This window comes from Berghia stephanieae, chromosome 9 (genome assembly GCF_034508935.2).
Source record: "Berghia stephanieae isolate SIO BIC M18660-M18661 chromosome 9, UCSD_Bste_1.3, whole genome shotgun sequence".
NCBI classification, from domain to species: domain Eukaryota; kingdom Metazoa; phylum Mollusca; class Gastropoda; order Nudibranchia; family Aeolidiidae; genus Berghia; species Berghia stephanieae.
The window spans coordinates 21,495,788-21,505,700 of record NC_088368.1 but is presented as its reverse complement, the minus strand read 5'-3'; positions in this window follow the sequence as shown (position 1 = coordinate 21,505,700).

The following is a 9,913-nucleotide window of genomic DNA, read 5'->3' as shown; positions in this document are numbered from 1 at the left end:
GATTTGATTTACAAATCACAAATTGACAAAAAAATTTTTTGTCATATTTACAAGAACTTAATATTTTATTGTAAAGCCTGTTTTTACTGAACCAAAGTATGTGTATAGCATGTACCTATTGCAATTAAATTTGAGTTGAAAAATTCAACTCGTGTTTTTGGTCGACATGACATTTCAATTAGAATATTGAAAATGAATGAATAATGGTCGTCATTGAGATAGTTATAAAGACACTCGACTTGTAAAAACGTTTTCAAACACTAGACTTCAAAAAATGTTGTTCTTTTTTTTTTTTATAATTAATTAGTTTTTATATATATATTTTTTTTTTCAAACTTATTTTTTTATCTTTTTATTTTCAAATTGAGGATTGTTTCAATCAACAGATATTATTTGAAGTAAAAAAATTATTCTGGCCAAAATAGAGAAATGCCGGATTGTTTTGTGGCTTTGGATTTATCAAATAGTGGAGTTGTTTTTTTTAACGTGCTACTTAACCAGTTCACTGCGTAGGTACTCTGGAAAGACACGTATTTAAATTTGGCCATAAATATAATCCTTCAAATATTGATCCATTTAATTGACGCTCGTTTTAACAAAAACTCTCAAACCTGGGACGTTATTAAAGACTCCGCGAGGTCCCAAGGTTGAGAGTTTTTACCAAGATGAGGGTCATTTAAATCGATCGATATTTGAAGGACGAATTTTCTGGCCAAATTTTTAAAGATGTGTTTTTCCAGATTACTTTTTTTTTTTAAACACTTGTTTCTCCTTCACTTTTCATTGAATACTTCACGACGTGTTGAGGTGAACGGTCTTAGGCTTTCGGAAGGCCTCCCAAGTCAAGCGTGGTAAAGACTTGTGACTTATTGATATTGATATCTACTGACCAATAAACTAAAATCATGCCGAATAAAGCACGGCAGCGACGACAAGCACATCGATTAAAGTGTGCATCTAATCGTAATCAAGCTAATCAAGCAATATCAAATGAATATAGTTCTTTCCCCGCGAAATTGCGGGCTTTTTACTAGTGGAGTATAAATTATTTGATTAAGAAAAACTGACATTTCATATTGATTACAATGACATTACATTCACTTCCTGGCTCGCGCGATTTACCCAATAGATATAACGGCAGTTAGCTGGTTAATATCACAAGTTTGATGGTGAGTGTTCATACGCGATAAAAATGTAGAATTTGATAACTCCATACCCATGCAAAAAGATGTGTTTTATGGTCGTACGTCAGAATGAGACCATGATATTTATAATATTAATGGGGTTATTAATTAGACTAGTAAATAAGAATGTTTACACGTAGATCTCTACACATATTATGGTAAAAGACTATTATTATGTTTTTATTTGTTTGATATTCTTTTGTTTATTAAATTGAAAACCACCCCCAGTGTTCGCTTGTTTTTATTTGGCGTCATGTGACGTTGTACATGTTAAATGCTGCTGTTGGCCAGGGACCCCTTGTGGATATTGCGTTATATAAAAGCTCAATTGAATTTTAAAATCTCAATTCATTTTTTGTTTGGGATTTTTTTTCTTTTTTTCACTCTATGGTTGTGCGCATGCGTCTCTCGTCCTCGTTTCCGAGACGCATGCGCATAACCAACATGACGTTCTCTCTATAATAAATTTTCCGCCGGTGACGTCACAGACTATGGGTGACGTCCAATTAAGGGACGCTACTCTTCCGCTAATCTCATTCCCTATACAAAACAGAGGCATGGTTGAGAAAGAAAAAAAATCATCTCTAAAATTTGACCGTTTCCCAAGGACTCCGACAAAGGAAAGGACAAAACCAAGTAATCTCATTCCAAGACAATGAAAAAGAAAGTTAGAAAGCAGATATAGATAGAACGAAATTGACGTCACTCAGCTCTTTGTTATTGTTTTAACCTGCCATTTGTATGAGTAGTTCTCACTGACTTGTATTAATCAGACTACAAATGTTCAAGGTTACACTCACATAGTTCTGTGTGTTGGTCCGTTTTATAGATAGTATGCGCTTGGCTAAGAAGCTCATAACATTGCCATCCGGAAGTATAACGGACCAACACACAAAACTGTGTGTATCCATGAACGTTTATAGTCAGGTTAAAACAGTTCAGTGAGCATTACTCATAAACGCGGATGGCCAAAAAACAATAACAAAGACCTGAGTGACGTCATCTTCGAACTATCTATAAATGTTCAAGGTTACACATAGTTCTGTGTGTTGGTACGTTTTATACGGCTGGTGGAATGTTAGGAGATCTTTTTTCCTAAGCGCACAACATCAATAGGGATATAGAAGACACAGTAAGTGGCCTTCCTGCCCACTATTGGGGAAAGTAAAACGTTCTAAATATTACAATTAAAGCACCCAAGTAAAGGTAAGACAAAGGGGAAATGGTTCAAATAGGAAACAGATGTAGATTCCAAGAGCACAACATCAAAGTAATCAGTTTGGGATCACCTAAGTCTCATCCAGACACAAGCACATGTCCCCACTGAGAGGAATACACTCAAATGTTTACAAATCATATATAAAATGTAAACAAAACACAATATAGTGCATAACAGAGCGATGATTTACAAGACAAAAATGTAATTTTCCAAAACTCTTAACTACATATACATTTGCTTATTTCCTTCCCAGGGCCAGGACAAAACCAAATAGTCTCATCCCAAGACAAAGACTGAAAGCAAGTTGGAAAACAGATACGGGGGGGGGGGGGATAGAATACACAGTAAGTGCCTCCCTGCCCACTATGGGAGGTCAGGAACCCCACCCAGCCTGCCCACTATGGGAGGTCAGGAACCCCACCCAGACTGCCCACTATGGGAGGTCAGGAACCCCACCCAGCCTGCCCACTATGGGAGGTCAGGAACCCCACCCAGCCGGCCCACTATGGGAGGTCAGGAACCCCACCCAGCCTGCCCACTATGGGAGGTCAGGAATCCCACCCAGCCTGCCCACTATGGGATGTCAGGAATCCTACCCAGCCTGCCCACTATGGGAGGTCAGGAATCCCTCCCAGCCTGCCCACTATGGGAGGTCAGGAATCCCACCCAGCCTGCCCACTATGGGAGGTCAGGAACCCCACCCAGCCTGCCCACTATGGGAGGTCAGGAATCCCACCCAGCCTGCCCACTATGGGAGGTCAGGAATCCTACCCAGCCTGCCCACTATGGGAGGTCAGGAACCCCTCCCAGGTAGCCAATATTGTGTTCTGCACATGGTCATAAAAAATTAATAAACAAGAGACCGACTTTCTACTGTATGTTTATTATGCCTTTGTCGTTGAATCAAAACAGTTACAAAAAGTGACCTCATTTGAGTACAATTAAAAATCAATACTGTATAGATATATATAAATACTAATAATAATAATACCAAAAAAAAAAAGGGAATGTGATTTTGTTCGATGCATTTGATCTTCGATAATGGTCATAAAAATTAACATCCAAACAACAAGACAATGCCATCATTTTTACATTGAGTCACAATAAATATTTACAATTGACAAAAACCACAAGCCAAACATGACATTTCAATTGCTGTATCCACAATCGTTTGTTTTCAGGGGTTTGATGGGGGGTATGCAACACTTTTAGGTCATTTCAGCAACAGTAAAAAAAAAAAAAAAAGAAAAGGGCTGGATAGTCAAAAGGTTTAGTTTTTTCGTTTGTTTAAGGTTTGTTGTTTGTTTTTAAGGGTTTTACGGCGCTTGCAACACATTTAGGTTATATCAGCGCCAGTAAAAAGGAAGAAAATGGGATAGTAAAAAGTTCTAGAATTACAATTAAAGCACCCAAGAAAAAGTAAAACAAAGGGAAACTGAGAACAAATAGGGATCAGATGTAGATTCCAAGAGCATACCACCAATGTACTTAGTTTGAAATCACCTACAAGTCTCATCCAGACACAAGCACAAAATCCAACAAAGAGGAACACACTCAAATGCTTACATTATACATTCAAAATAAAAATAATAATACATAACAGAGAGATGATTTACAAGGAAAAAAATATCATCTCCCAAAACAATAACTATGCATTTGACTGTTTCCCTCCCAGCTAGGACTCCGGCCAGAGCCAGGACAAAACCAAGAAATCTCATTTCGAGACAAAGACAGAAAGCATGTTGGAAAACAGATATAAGGGGATAGAAGACACAGTATGTACATCCCTGCCCGCTATGGGAGGTCAGGATCCCCACCCAGTCGTTTGTTTAAGGTTTGTTGTTTGTTTTTAAGGGTTTTACGGCATTTGCAACACATTTTAGTTATTCAGCGCCAGTAATAATACAAATTTTAAAAAATAACAAGAAAAGAAAAGAAAATGGGATAATAAAAAAATTCCAGATTTATAATTGAAATCACACGATAAAAGGTAAGACTAAGGAGAAAGGGTCAAAAAGGGAACAGATGTAGATTCCACGAGCACACTATCAGTGCACTCACTTTGTTTTGTTTTGAAGGGTTTTATGGCGCTTGAGACGCTTTTGAGTCAATTTAGCGCCAGTGAAAAGGAAGAAGATGGGATAGTTTTAAAAATCCAGTTTAGAAGTCAGCACTCGAGAAAAAATAAGGCAAAGGGGACTGGTTTGTCTGTTTGTTTGTTTTTAAGGGTTTTACGGCGCTTGCAACACATTAAGGTCATATAAGCGCCAGTAAAAAGGAAGGAAAATGGGATAGTAAAAAGTTCTAGAATTACAATTAAAGCACAAAAGAAAAGGTGAGACAAAGGGGAATTGGTTCAAATAGGGAACAGATGTAGATTCCAAGAGCACACTATCAAAGTACTTAGTTTGAGATCACCTAAAAGTCTCATCCAGACACAAGCACAGGCCCGAACTAAGAGGAATACACTCAAATGTTTACAAATTATATAATATAATATGCAAACTAAACATAATACAATGCATAACAGAGAGATGATTTACAAGGAAAAAAATATCATCTCCCAAAACAATAACTATGCATTTGACTGTTTCCCTCCCAGCCAGGACTCTGACCCGGGCCAGGAAAAAAACCAAGTAATCTCATTCCAAGACAAAGACAGAAAGCATGTTGGAAAATAGATATAAGGGGATAGAAGACACAGTGTGTACCTCCCTGCCCGCTATGGGAGGTCAGGATCCCCACCCAGAGGGGACTGGTTTAGGGAACAGATGTAAATTCCAAAAGCAAACCATCAATATGCTTTGTTTGAGATCATCTAAAGTCTCATTCAGATACAAGCACACGATTCCACAAAGAGAATATACCTCAATGTTTACAAATCATTATATAGTCAAGACAACAAATTATAACAGTACATAACAAAGAGATGATTTACAAGGGAAAAAAATCATCTCCCAAAAATATAACTATACATTTAACTGTTTCCCACCCAGCCAGGGTCAGGACAAAACCAAGTAATCTCATCCTAAGACAACGACAGAAAACAGATTGTAAAACAAATATTATATAAGGGGATAAAAGATACAGACTGTGACTTCCCTGCCTACTATAATGATAATTGTTGTTTGTTTTTAAGGGTTTTACGGCGCTAGCAATATAATAAGGTCACATCAGCGCCAGTAAAAAGGAAGAAAGTGGGAAAGTAAAAAGTTTTAAAATTACAATTAAAACACCAAAGAAAAAGGAAGACAAAAGGGAATTGGTTCAAATACGAAACAGATGTAGATTCCAAGAGCACACTATCAAAGTACTTCGTTTGAGATCACCTAAAAGTCTCATCCAGATACAAGCACAGATCCCTACTAAGAGGAATACACTCAAATGTTTACAAATGATATATAATATGTATACAAAACATAATACAATGCATAACAGAGAGATGATTTACAATGAAAAAAATATCATCTCCCAAAACAATAACTATGCATTTGACTGTTTCCCTCCCAGCCAGGACTCTGACCAGGGCCATGAAAAAAACCAAGTAATCTCATTCCAAGACAAAGACAGAAAGCATGTTGGAAAATAGATATAAGGGGATAGAAGACACAGTGTGTACCTCCCTGCCCGCTATGGGAGGTCAGGATCTCCACCCAGAGGGGACTGGTTTAGGGAACAGATGTAAATTCCAAAAGCAAACCATCAATATGCTTTGTTTGAGATCATCTAAAGTCTCATTCAGACACAAGCACACGATTCCACAAAGAGAATACACCTAAATGTTTACAAATCATTACATATTCAAGACAACAAATTATAACAGTACATAAAAAAGAGATGATTTACAAGGGGAAAAAAAATCATCTCCCAAAAATATTATACATTTAACTGTTTCCCACCCAGCCAGGGTCAGGACAAAACCAAGTAATCTCATCCTAAGACAACGACAGAAAACAGATTGTAAAACAAATATTATATAAGGGGATAAAAGATACAGACTGTGACTTCCCTGCCTACTATAATGATAATTGTTGTTTGTTTTTAAGGGTTTTACGGCGCTAGCAATATAATAAGGTCACATCAGCGCCAGTAAAAAGGAAGAAAGTGGAAAGTAAAAAGTTTTAAAATTACAATTAAAACACCAAAGAAAAAGGAAGACAAAAGGGAATTGGTTCAAATACGAAACAGATGTAGATTCCAAGAGCACACTATCAAAGTACTTCGTTTGAGATCACCTAAAAGTCTCATCCAGATACAAGCACAGATCCCTACTAAGAGGAATACACTCAAATGTTTACAAATGATATATAATATGTATACAAAACATAATACAATGCATAACAGAGAGATGATTTACAATGAAAAAAATATCATCTCCAAAACAATAACTATGCATTTGACTGTTTCCCTCCCAGCCAGGACTCTGACCAGGGCCATGAAAAAAAACAAGTAATCTCATTCCAAGACAAAGACAGAAAGCATGTTGGAAAATAGATATAAGGGGATAGAAGACACAGTGTGTACCTCCCTGCCCGCTATGGGAGGTCAGGATCTCCACCCAGAGGGGACTGGTTTAGGGAACAGATGTAAATTCCAAAGCAAACCATCAATATGCTTTGTTTGAGATCATCTAAAGTCTCATTCAGACACAAGCACACGATTCCACAAAGAGAATACACCTAAATGTTTACAAATCATTACATATTCAAGACAACAAATTATAACAGTACATAAAAAAGAGATGATTTACAAGGGGAAAAAAATCATCTCCCAAAAATATTATACATTTAACTGTTTCCCACCCAGCCAGGGTCAGGACAAAACCAAGTTATCTCATCCTAAGACAACGACAGAAAACAGATTGGAAAACAAATATTATATAAGGGGATAAAAGATACAGACTGTGACTTCCCTGCCTACTATAATGATAACAATAATCATAAACGGAATAATACAATCAATAATGGAGAAATGATTTACAAGGGAAAATAAATATCGCCTCTCACAAAATACAAAAATCCAGCTGACTTTTTACACCTCAGCAACAGACCAATATGTGACATGTCGTCTGAAACGGTATTATGTCGGGATGAATTGGACCCCGAAAAGTGACTTTATAATTAAATTGATAGTAAATTCCAAATTTTGAGCTTTTGCATTGTGAGAAATTGTCTTCATTCTGTAACATAACAAATCGAAACAAACCCCAAGTTTCATGTTTTTGTCAATAAATTCCATTTTTTTGCACCCGAGTCATCCCGACATATTACCGTTTAGAGACAGTGGGTCATATATATAGTCCCCAACTCATTGCAAAGGGGACAAGATAGAGCGATAGAGACACGACACAAGTGACTTCCCTTGTCCACAATGAGAGATCAAAGTCTGCCTTGAAAGCCTTCTTTAGCAGTTGTAATGCACAATAGTATAAAGTAAATGTTGCTGCTCGAAGCTCGAAGAAATAAATAAGTAAAATGTGAAATTGAATGTAAGCTTCAATTTAATTACCAAAAAAACCCAGATCAAATGAACGTTTCAGGTTTCCCTTTATCAACAAAACAGGATGAATGAAACACCACAGATGGATGAGATGATGTGGTAGTGGCATAGTTAAGATGATTCATACCACATCAGCTCATCCATCTGAGGTGTTTCATTCATCCTGTTTTGCTGATAAAGGGGAAACCCGAAACATACATTTGATCTGTTTTTTTATAATTAAATTGAAGCTTACATCAGGGATGTAAATGCAAAGTTGAAAAAAATTCTGAAATTCTGCGAGCTCATTTCAATAGTCTAAACTCCAAGTGACACACCAGGAATGAGGTGATAAATGGCCTTGTGATTGTGACAACATTTTTAGGACTTTTGAGTGATAAGTCTCAGAATAAAATCTAAATTATTTTGTTTATGGATGGATTTTAATGATTTATGTCTCCTTTTTGTCAGAAGGAAATACCATTATTTGGTGTTGTTCATGCTTAAAGCAGTGCCCATTTAGTATTATCCGGATTAAACAGGGTTAAATTAGTTTGGGATACTGAAAAAATCAGAATTTTGGAATTCTTAACTTATTTTCACTGCACGTAATCCAACACCTAAACTTTTATATCAAAATTATATTCAGGTCAAAATATTACCCCCAATGACTAAATGAATCTGACAATAATAAAAACTCGTACTCAAATTTCAACAGTCAACAGCCATATCATTACTAAGGCCAATTTTGAGATTGGAAAGATGGTCACCTCCCGATATTTATCATTTTCTCAGGCCCAAACCCTTCTGCTAATAACAAAGGCAATAAGAAGTACATTACAATTAAAATACTACATTAGGTTTAGAATCGTGTTAAAAGCCCTTTACTTTATTGGTGTAGCTTTCAATGAGAACAAACAAATTTGATTTTTTCCCCACCACAGTCAAACGTTCGTGGCAGTCTCAACCAGAAATGAGACCCCATAGAAATTTCTCATAAAGACCAAGGCTAAGGGAAATGTATCTTCAGACTCATTATGACTGAAATGAATTGCAACACACAGGAATTACAGAAACAGAAATACATTCCAATTGAGCCTTAGGAAGAAAGTGTAACAACAACTCAGAACTCAGTCATGAATACTCGATATATATCCACCATCTTCTACTTTCGATTCTGCAGCCCATGTTTTGCTTCCGGTAAACTAAAAATAACCCTCCTTGTTTACACAACAGATGTGAATCTAGTTCCGAATTAAAATTAGGAAAATTCGGAAATTCGAACGCTATCAATCCTTAGTACTTCCGAATTAAAATTCGGAAGCTGTCGTGGAAATAAGTTGAATGGTTAAATACACGTATAATCATAACTGACACAACAGTAGTGTAAATTAAGTGTTTCAGTACATTGAAAATGGATATTCACTACAAATTCTCTATATGTACAGCAGTATCTCTTATCACAAGAGTTGTTGGTAGTGAGGTATTAAGAAATATTTAAATTGTTTGGGGAAGCTAGAAAATGTCTGAAAAATAGGAAATCCTAATAATTCTGAAAGATTTACATCCCTGTTACATTCAATTTCACATTATCATTTATTACAATAGTATAAAGTATGCAATAGAATAAATAATCGATTAGTGAATGACAAAGGCAGTGAAACAACATTTAGTTATATCATGTTATAGATAGATAGATCAACTTGCATCGAATGAACTCTTATTCAAATCATTATAGAGATTGCATATTCCATGGATTCGTTTTTATGTTTAAAAATGATTTGTTTTATTTTTCTTTCTTAAACTCACAAAATACTTTCCAAAAATAGTCAGTACAAATAGGCTTTTTAATCAGATTTGTAGTAATGATTAGAGAAAAACGTATATACAGGGTGGTTAAAAAAAATTGAAATATCTTAAAAATTCGAAATGAAAGAAATATCTAGTTTTTTGCATAGTTTTCCATCATGATTCATGTTTTTGGTGGTGAAAATTTCAGAAAGATGCTCTAGCCGCGTGTTTTTATTTGTAA